Genomic DNA, 9,215 nt, shown 5'->3' on the forward strand with positions numbered 1-9,215 from the left:
GTTTAATACCTAGCTGAGCAGGAGGAAAAGGCTCTCATTTAGAACAGCCAGCGCATGAAGTCTGATTTCCACCCATTTGCAAGAGGAAATGAGCCACCCAGCCACACTAAGAAGTGCCACAAGCAGCCGCCCAGCTCACCCACTTTATGGTGAACAAAAGTAACAGGAGACAATTCAACTACCAGGAGTCATTCAAAAGCCTCCACCCGAGTTTCCCAGAGCCTGAGAACCATCTCACTAGGAAAGGTCAGGGTGCGGAGTGTGTGCAGCTGACTTCTGGAACGTGTTTACAGATAGCTTTAACACACACAGTGCATTTTTCCTGAAGAATACTTACTTGTTGTTTCATGATCTACCCATCATTCTCCGGCTGTCACTCACGGCTAAGCAACAGCAGGTTTTTGCAAACAGTAGATCAATCATTATCAAAGGAGACTGAAAACTCTCCTCTCTCTCTCCCCCTCCCTCCCTCTCCCCCTCATATGGCATTTCACCCATGCCCCACCCCACCCCTGCCCCTTTCTGAAGGTGGTGGAGATCATGAAATGGGAGCCTCTGGGCTCCTTCCCAGACATCTTTGGAGGTTTGACAGAGTTTCCTTTCCCCTTCCATGCTCTGTGGCCACCAGGAAACCTGGGACATCCAGAAAAAGCCTTCAGCAGCCCCAACTGCAAAAACAGTTTCAATCATGTGATGTGATTGATGGTTTTAATATGTCAAGAATAGGTATGCACATAAGCTTGTTATTTTTATTATTCTTACGTTTTTTCAAATGCAATTACTCTTATTAATGTCATTCCTAAATGTCAGTATTTAGGGGAAAAAAGTAGCTGACACTGCTTTTGCTTTAGAATAAGCAGCAACTGCCTTTGTGATGACGCATGTCTGTGGCAGGTAAATGAATGTACCTCTATCTTTGCTGTTATAATTGATTGTATATACTAAGAAGCAAAAAGCAAATATTTCAGTGACTTTTTTTGCAAGTGTCCTGTTATATAAACTCCAGAATCAAGTTTGCTCATTAGCCCAGCTACATGAACTCACCTTTGTCCCCTGTCCACCTCTGAAAAAGACCCCATGTGTTTGGGAAAATGGGCGAGAGTCCAGTACTTTCCAGGTTTCCTAAACCACCAACCTGGAAACTTCAAAATTTTACAATTTGTTATAAAACTTTAAGCTCTACCAAGATTTTTTTCTAGATGTCTTAGCAATCACTGGTTTGGCAGCAAAAAAAAAAAAAAATAAGCTTAAAAACTGACTACCACTGGTGAGTTCCATTTTGTCCACAGACTGGTTTTGAGTGGCCCTGTCTGGTTTCTTCCCAGTTCGAGTAGCATGGTGACGTCGCTGTAAGGCCGATGATGACCCCGGGCTCTCTAGGTCTGGAGCCGGCAAAGCTGGCCAGGGAAAATCGTCATGAGTTTCAAAAGTAGGTCAAAGAAAACAACTCTTTATCTTCTTATCTTCCCTTCACTCACAACCCAAACACAACAAAAATGTCTAGCTGCTTAAAACGCAGTCTTAACTACAAAATCAACTGGTAAAACCCGGGGAAAAAAGTGGGCATATTTTTCGAGTGCTCATGATGCACTAAGCCCTGTTTGAAGTGCTTTATATATTTGCATTCTCTCATTTCAATTCCTGCAGGAGTGCCGTGAAGCAGGTACTGTTGCGCCCCTGTTCTNCAAAAAAAAAAAAAAAAAAGCTTAAAAACTGACTACCACTGGTGAGTTCCATTTTGTCCACAGACTGGTTTTGAGTGGCCCTGTCTGGTTTCTTCCCAGTTCAAGTAGCATGGTGACGTCGCTGTAAGGCCGATGATGACCCCGGGGCTCTCTAGGTCTGGAGCCAGCAAAGCTGGCCAGGGAAAATCGTCATGAGTTTCAAAAGTAGGTCAAAGAAAACAACTCTTTATCTTCTTATCTTCCCTTCACTCACAATCCAAACACAACAAAAATGTCTAGCTGCTTAAAACGCAGTCTTAACTACAAAATCAACTGGTAAAACCCGGGAAAAAAAGTGGGCATATTTTTTGAGTGCTCATGATGCACTAAGCCCTGTTTGAAGTGCTTTATATATTTGCATTCTCTCATTTCAATTCCTGCAGGAGTGCCGTGAAGCAGGTACTGTTGCGCCCCTGTTCTGCAGGTGAGGAAACCGGGGTGGACTGACTGAGTGTACCTGCGTCTCTTGCCCAGGAACACTTTGCCACCAGCACTTCTCCCTGTGGGACGTGGGACCACACCAATGTCTGGCAACCCTGAGCCCACACGGCCTTGCCTGCAAGGCAGGGATAACTCCACGTCCTCCACACAACTGTGTAACAGATGAAAGAAAATATTTTCAATAACTGGTCGCATTATCAGGTGCATAGAGGCATCCAGTAAATGTCAGGGCTCCCTCGCCTTTAATCACAGCAAAAGAAGACCGGAAGCGTTTTGGTTGCGAATCAACTGACCATTTTCCAGATTGGCTAGTAAGAAACCCTGGCTTCCAACCCTGCCATTAGTGGAAAGCTTAGCTGGTGTATCGAGCCAACCCACATGACGGCAGAAGAAAGCAAGTCCCGTGCAAAACAGCAGTTGCATCGCGTGTCTGCCCACTTTTGGTCTACACAGAGCCTTCCACCCCAGCTGGAGGACTGTCCTCCTCGACTAAGCCTAACCGCACTTCGGTCTCCACCAGAATGGACCAGGACCTAACTTCTGACCTCCCTAAACAGAGCCTCATCCTGCCAAAGCATTCTGGAGACTTAGCATGTTATGAATTGCTGAGTCCTTTGTTCTTCCTCCAGAGTGAGGCCATGGTTGGCCTGGGGCCTGGTGCTAACCAGAGGGGGAGGATCAAGCTGCTAATCCTGGGTCTGCAACCATCTGTATCACTCTTGGGTCCAGCTGGAAACAGAAGGCACACTCAAAGCAGTTTAACAGACATGAACGTAACGAAGACACTATGGACAGAGGGGCGGGGAGGCGTAAGGGAACCCCAGGAGAGGGATGAGGGGCCTGGGGGCTAAGTAAAGGTGGAAGCCTTCACCTGGGCACTAGGTAAAGGTGGGGCCAGGGAGGGGGTGATGTTGTAGGAGCCTAGTGAGTGCCAAAGCCATGGGGAAGGTGACACTCCACAGGAGATGTGGCAGTCGAGTCATCCAACCAGCCAGGGCCAGATTCAGAGTGGAGACCTTTGATCTCCCCCCATGGCTGAACTCAACCAGAACCATAGAGCAAGACAGCCCCATGAGGCAGTCCACAGAGGTCAGCCTCCAGAGAGCGCTACAGAATGGATGGGGTGGCGGGAGGGGGCAGGTGGACAATCACCAGCGCCTGGGTGCATGGGATACCCCCCATCTTGGGGCTTCAGCCCTCTGAGCTGCCAATGGTCTACTGGAATAGCCAGAGTTCATTCAAACTTCCACCCAGGTGAAGGCACAATGGAAGGGTCCCTGGGGCCTTCCAACAGTAGAAGTGTTCTCTAAATCCTAAGAGGATAAACTGGACTTTAGAAAATAACTATTGGACAGCTTGGAAGCTGCAAAAGGGATGAAGGGCCAGAGTTCCACCCAGTCACCCAGTATTCTAGGTGGTCAGCACCCAGAGATCCTGCTCTGTTTGGGGCACTGACATCACAGGACACAACTTAATTCTCTCATTCTCTCTCATTCCCCCGCCCCCTCCTTACCTCTCTCTCTCTGTCTCTTTCCCTGCAAGATATAAAGTCATCTGTACATTTAAAGGTCAAGGAGTACACTCTTCCACCACCCCAACCAATACCAAAGGCATATCAAGAAACCAACCTGGCTATTCAATACATTTTAGTCAATTGATTGAATTTGCTCCCAAACTGTATTTGCAAATACCCAAACTAGAAATTTTCACATAATGTAAAGATTCAAAATATTTTATCACCCGTTTTGGGCCAAGCAGGGTTGATGCTTCTCATTTACCTGGTAGAACTTAAACAAAACACAACAAAAACAAACAAATATCACAACCCAGTAGCTCTTAGGGCCGCAGGGCAGGATGGACAGGGAATGTAGACTAAGAACAGACCAGAGCTAAGGCTGGAGCCTGGGCCCATGCAACCGCAAGAGGTCAAGGAAAGGAAGAACAAGCAAATGTAACAGAGAAGGAGCCTAGTGAGGTGAGAGAAAGTGGAACGTGTCACAGGAGCCCAGAGAAACAGGGTCAGTGGGGGACAGGTCAGTGATTCCGACACAGCTGAAGGTCCAGAAACTGAGAGGCCACTACTGGAACTGGCAACACGCAGAGGGAGGCCTTTCAATGGACAGGGTGGTGGTGGAAGAAGCCCTAATGGGCAGAGTTGAGGAAGACAATGGGAGGTGACTTGTGGAGACAGCAAAAGGCCACGATGTTTCATTGTGATGACGTTTCATTGTGATGAGACATGGGCAGGGGCTGGAAGGAAACATGTAGACAAAGGAGCATTTTTACACTGGAAAATACTAATAATGGGAATAATGCAGCTGAGAAGGAGAAAATGATGTAGGAGAAGGAAAGAAGGTCATTGAGAGGTGGGAGGGGTGAGATCTAGAGGTCAAGTGGAGAGGTCACGGGACCAAGAAGGAACACTGTGTTCTTGCAATAAGAGAGAAGGCAGGGGGCTGAGCCTATGATCAGGCAGGTTGATAGATACAACAGATTTGAAATGAGGACATTCCTGCCTGATTACTCCCATTTTCTCCATTTACATGAGAAAGGCTCATCAGCTAGGATAGAAGGGCAGGAAGGGTAAAAGGCAACGGAGGAGACCTAAAAGGAGAACTGGGCACAGAATCATTGACTTTTAATGAAATTATCTTTTGTATCCTCCCTAGCATCCAGCTAGTTCACACAATAAGGACTCAGTTACACACTAGTCAAGGACATGAAGCTTGGAGCATGAGCTTTGCTATCACCTTTTTGATCAAGATATTGAGAAGGTGCAGAGCCCAGATGTCCAGGTCCCCTTCAACAGCTCTGCTGCCAGCCTGGCTATTTGTTGAGGGCAGAGGCTCAGGTATCTGCAAACAGTTGAGTCAAAAACCACCCCTTCTACTACAAATGTCACCTCCAGTGGACACAGGCTGATAAACACTGCCATAAAGATAAGATGTCAAGACAACTGCATTAGCTCTCTTTATCTCATTGGCATCTCAGCCAAGAGCAAACACCAAATGTCTGAATCCCACCAGGCAGCAGTGAGTTCTGCCTTCCCTCGGGTCCCTGACACTCCTTTGTTGACACAGCCTGTCCTTCACCAGGTCAGATGTCCCTTTCTTTTCTTCACTTTCTGGTCATTTGCTGACTGATTCCTCTTCTTGTTTTCTCCCTTTCCACTTCTTCTAGCCTAGCAGAGTTCCATTTCTCATTTTAATGTTCCTGGATAATGTTGCCTCTCCATGGGTTATCTCTTCTCCCGTGCACCCGGTCCCCATGCCGTCCTTACTCTGTGAGAACCCAGCCCTCCCTCCAGCACCGTCATCACTCTCCACATCAAACAGTGATGTAACTAAAACCAGACCCTGGTCTCCATGAAAACCAGGCACTGAAATGAGTGCGGAACAACCAAGAACCGTCTCACTATGTTTAGTATTTCAGTTCCCAGGCAACTGATGGCAAAAGACCCGTTCGCCTTTACTGGCGCATCCTTTGAGCAGCTGCATGCGTGTCAGCATTCACTCACTTGGCAAAGATTTATGAAATCATTCAGTTCGGGAACCAAGGCCCAGGGGGCCCACACATCACATACAGGTAGGGCACATGTGGTGGCTGCATAAACCCATGGAAAACCCTTCTGTTTTAGGCACTGTGCTGGCTTGGCTTCTATACTCTTATTAGAAAGTAAGAAGCCTGCCCCCTTAATGTTCAGAATGAGAGTTCCGATGGGCCTAGAGGAAGTACAAATATCAGAATATGTTCCCTCTTATGAAAGACAGCCCTCCAACGTGCAGACACGCAGCTACCAGGCATGGCCACCCCATGGACCATCTGCCCCCAGGTCAGCGAACCGCCCCAGCTTGAGTCCCCAAACTGCAATGCAGTTGCAGAGAACCAACCCCCTTTAAGCAAAGGGTAGAAAGCAGTGTGGGTCACATCTGAACGTTGCTTAGAGTTGTTGGCCCATCTGTCTCTTGATGTTCCAAAGATTTCCTCGAAGTCAGTAAGGTGACGAGATAGAAGGACCAAGGATGTTGAGAGTCAGACTCACTGGGGTCGGAAGACAGGCTCGGCCATCAACCATCTCAGACAGGTAGCTTGTTCCTGCTGAACCTTGTTTTACCAATCAAATGAGTATCAGGCGACCTATGCTGCAAGATTATTGCAGCATAATTAAAGATTATTGTGGAGAGTTAAAGATAATATATGCAAAGTGTCTAGGTATTGCTCAAACTTACAGCTATTATAACGGCAAAATGCCTAGGTTTGATTTCGGGGACCCAGGATGATCTAAATATAATCTCCTAGACTTAAATATTGGAGGTGTAAAAGTCTACCCTTAAAGATTTAAGATGAAAAGAAAACTCGACCTCAAGAGTCACCACACTACACACACACACTTATCCCTAAACCAAAACAAAGTCATGGCTATAAAACTAGGAGGGGCCATTGACTCACATGCCACCCTGAGGAAAGGAGACCTTGGTTCTCATCTCTGCCCCTCTGTCCCCAGTCCAGCACTCAGTCCAGCTGCTGAAGCTGAGCTCTGCCCAGACCTGGTTTTCAGAGGGTAAGAAAGCAGAAGGCCGAAGAGGAAGGGGCTGCTGCCTCTCTGTAGGGAGAATTAGAAAGGAGACGGGAGAGTAGAGTCAAAGACACGTTTCCTCCAGCTCTGGAGCTCAGCCAGTGCCCAGGCAAGAAGGTTTGGTAACAGCCTATTAGGCACTGGGTTCTGTGGGCAGAAGAGCAACAGTGGCACCTACAGGGCAGCCAGATGAACTTGGCCTGGGAAGCAGAGAGGAAGGTTAGGGAAAGCACTACCTTCAGATCATACCAGCACAGGGCAGATGTCAGCTGGCGAGCCTGCCTCTTCTCTACACACCTGTAATGACAGGCATGTGCACAAGTGCAAGCCACCTTAAACAAACCCGTAGGTCCCCACACCCTAACGAAGTGTTGACATTCCTGCCTCTGGCTGTTAGAGACATCAGGCAAACTCATATAGAGCTGGAAACTCAGGGAGTGTGTATCAGTTTAAAGTCTCTAGGGCAAGCAACCAACCCAATTTTTCAAAGAAACGAAATTTGTCAGTAAGGTATTGGATAGCTCATAGAATCTCTGGGAAAGCTAGGGACAGACACGAACAAAAGGAAGCTAAACCCATTCGGAACCCAGGCAATGCATGACGCTGGGCAGTTCTGGCGAAGGTATTGTGGTCACACCTAGCTGCCCCCTAGCACTGGCAGCTGGGGCCTGCAGTTGGATTCAATTTCCTGCTGCCTCAGAGAGTGGATGCTACAGGTATATCTAACACCCATGAAATCTCCACTGTCCCTGCTGCTTGACATCCGTAGCTCTCCATTTGAAGTCCTAGGTGGTTCTGTCTGATTGGCCGATAACAGGGTAGCTCCAAGGGGAAAAGATCTTGCCATGCAGAGGCAACTTCCCCAGAGCAGAAAAGAGATTCTGTAGATGCTGGGGAGCCAAAAATAGACAAGTGTCCCGTACCGAATAGGACAGCAGTGATAGGAAATTGCAGACCTGCCACCAGGGAGCAATGAGTTCAGCCTTCCGTCGGGCCCCTGACACTCCTGTGTTTGCTGAGTTTGTGGTAAGTTGTGAGACAGAGTAGAAAAGGAAAGAGTCAGGAATTCAAAATTCTAGGTCCAAGTGCCGATTCTGTCACTCATTAGCTAAGTGACTTGGCAGTTATAAATAAGCTTTCTGGGTTTTTGTCATGCATAGAGTAATTATCCCTACCTGCCTTGCAGGGCTGATGTGTAGCTCAGGTCATTTTGTGAACATGCTTTGAAAATTATACTATTAGTGAGTAAATCCTCTTGTCTCTCAGGATCCCAGGCTATCCATTTGTAAAATGAAAATATTCCTTGTATTTCAAGGTTACTGTAAGCTAACTGAGAATATTATAAATGGCTTGTATACAATCTGAAATTCTTTGACGTCTGGGATTTGCATCAAAACTATGGAGGTGGTGGGTGAGAAAGGAAGTGGGCAGCAATATAAATAAGACTGACTGGAGTTATAATACTTAGGTAGTGGGTACATTATACCATTCTCTCTACATTAGTATGAGTATAAAAATGGCAATCTTTTTTGTTGTTGTTGTTAAATAAAGTGTCTTGAAAATACCTAGAAGAAACAGGCCACTCTATCCAAATTTTACTATTGAGTCCGGGTAAGGCATCACCCCAACCCTTACCACACTCACCACCCTCACCCCTCCAGGCATTGTTTTCTTAGGACTGCGGTTTTTCCTCTCTCCTCCCGGGACTGGCGCCAATGCAACATGTATCAGGGAAAGTATCAGGGAAAACATCTTCACTGCCAAACCACTGGTTTGAAATTCAAACGAAAATCCCAGAGAACTAACCCAGACTAACCAGACTAATCAATCGGAGAAAAGCATGCGAAACGAACGCGCGCACATCCCTTACGGAGCACAGCCTGCCCCAGCGCTCGGTTCCGGTTCAGAACAACTGTGAAATTACTCTTTCCAATGAACAAAAATAGACCCAAACTTCTCGTTTCCTGGCATTGCATTCGGCTAAGGACCACTAAAAATACAGAATAACAAAGACGCCACAGAAGGCTGCCTGCCACGTGCCAGCAGGTAGCGCGGGTAGCGCGTATTCGAGTTGTATCCCAGTTGCAGCCCGGCATCAGCGGTCAGCCCGCGACATCCGGCGGCTGCAGAATTCCGAGGGTAAAGGGACCTACCGAGAGTGTCATCCCCTTATAGCAGGGCTAAGACCACTCTCCGGGGTCCTGACTGGCCTAGGAAGGGCCACGAGCATCCTGAGGAGTCTTTTACAATCAGCCGGCGGGAGCTTAATTACGATAATTAATTCCCACAAGAAAAGGCTCCACCTGAGCGGAGAAGAGCTTCAGGTGCCCGTGAGGCTGGCCCCGCAGACTGCCAGCCTTAACGATCTAATTTAAACACATGGTCTCTCTTTTTTTAAATTGCCGCGCTAGGGGTCAGCTGTCCATCGTCCTCAAGGAGCAAGCCTGGCTAGCAGCGGGGCGGAAGTAGTTCCG

The sequence above is a fragment of the Sturnira hondurensis genome, unplaced genomic scaffold (genome assembly GCF_014824575.4).
Source record: "Sturnira hondurensis isolate 20B ecotype Veracruz unplaced genomic scaffold, ASM1482457v3 Scaffold0018728, whole genome shotgun sequence".
Taxonomy (NCBI): domain Eukaryota; kingdom Metazoa; phylum Chordata; class Mammalia; order Chiroptera; family Phyllostomidae; genus Sturnira; species Sturnira hondurensis.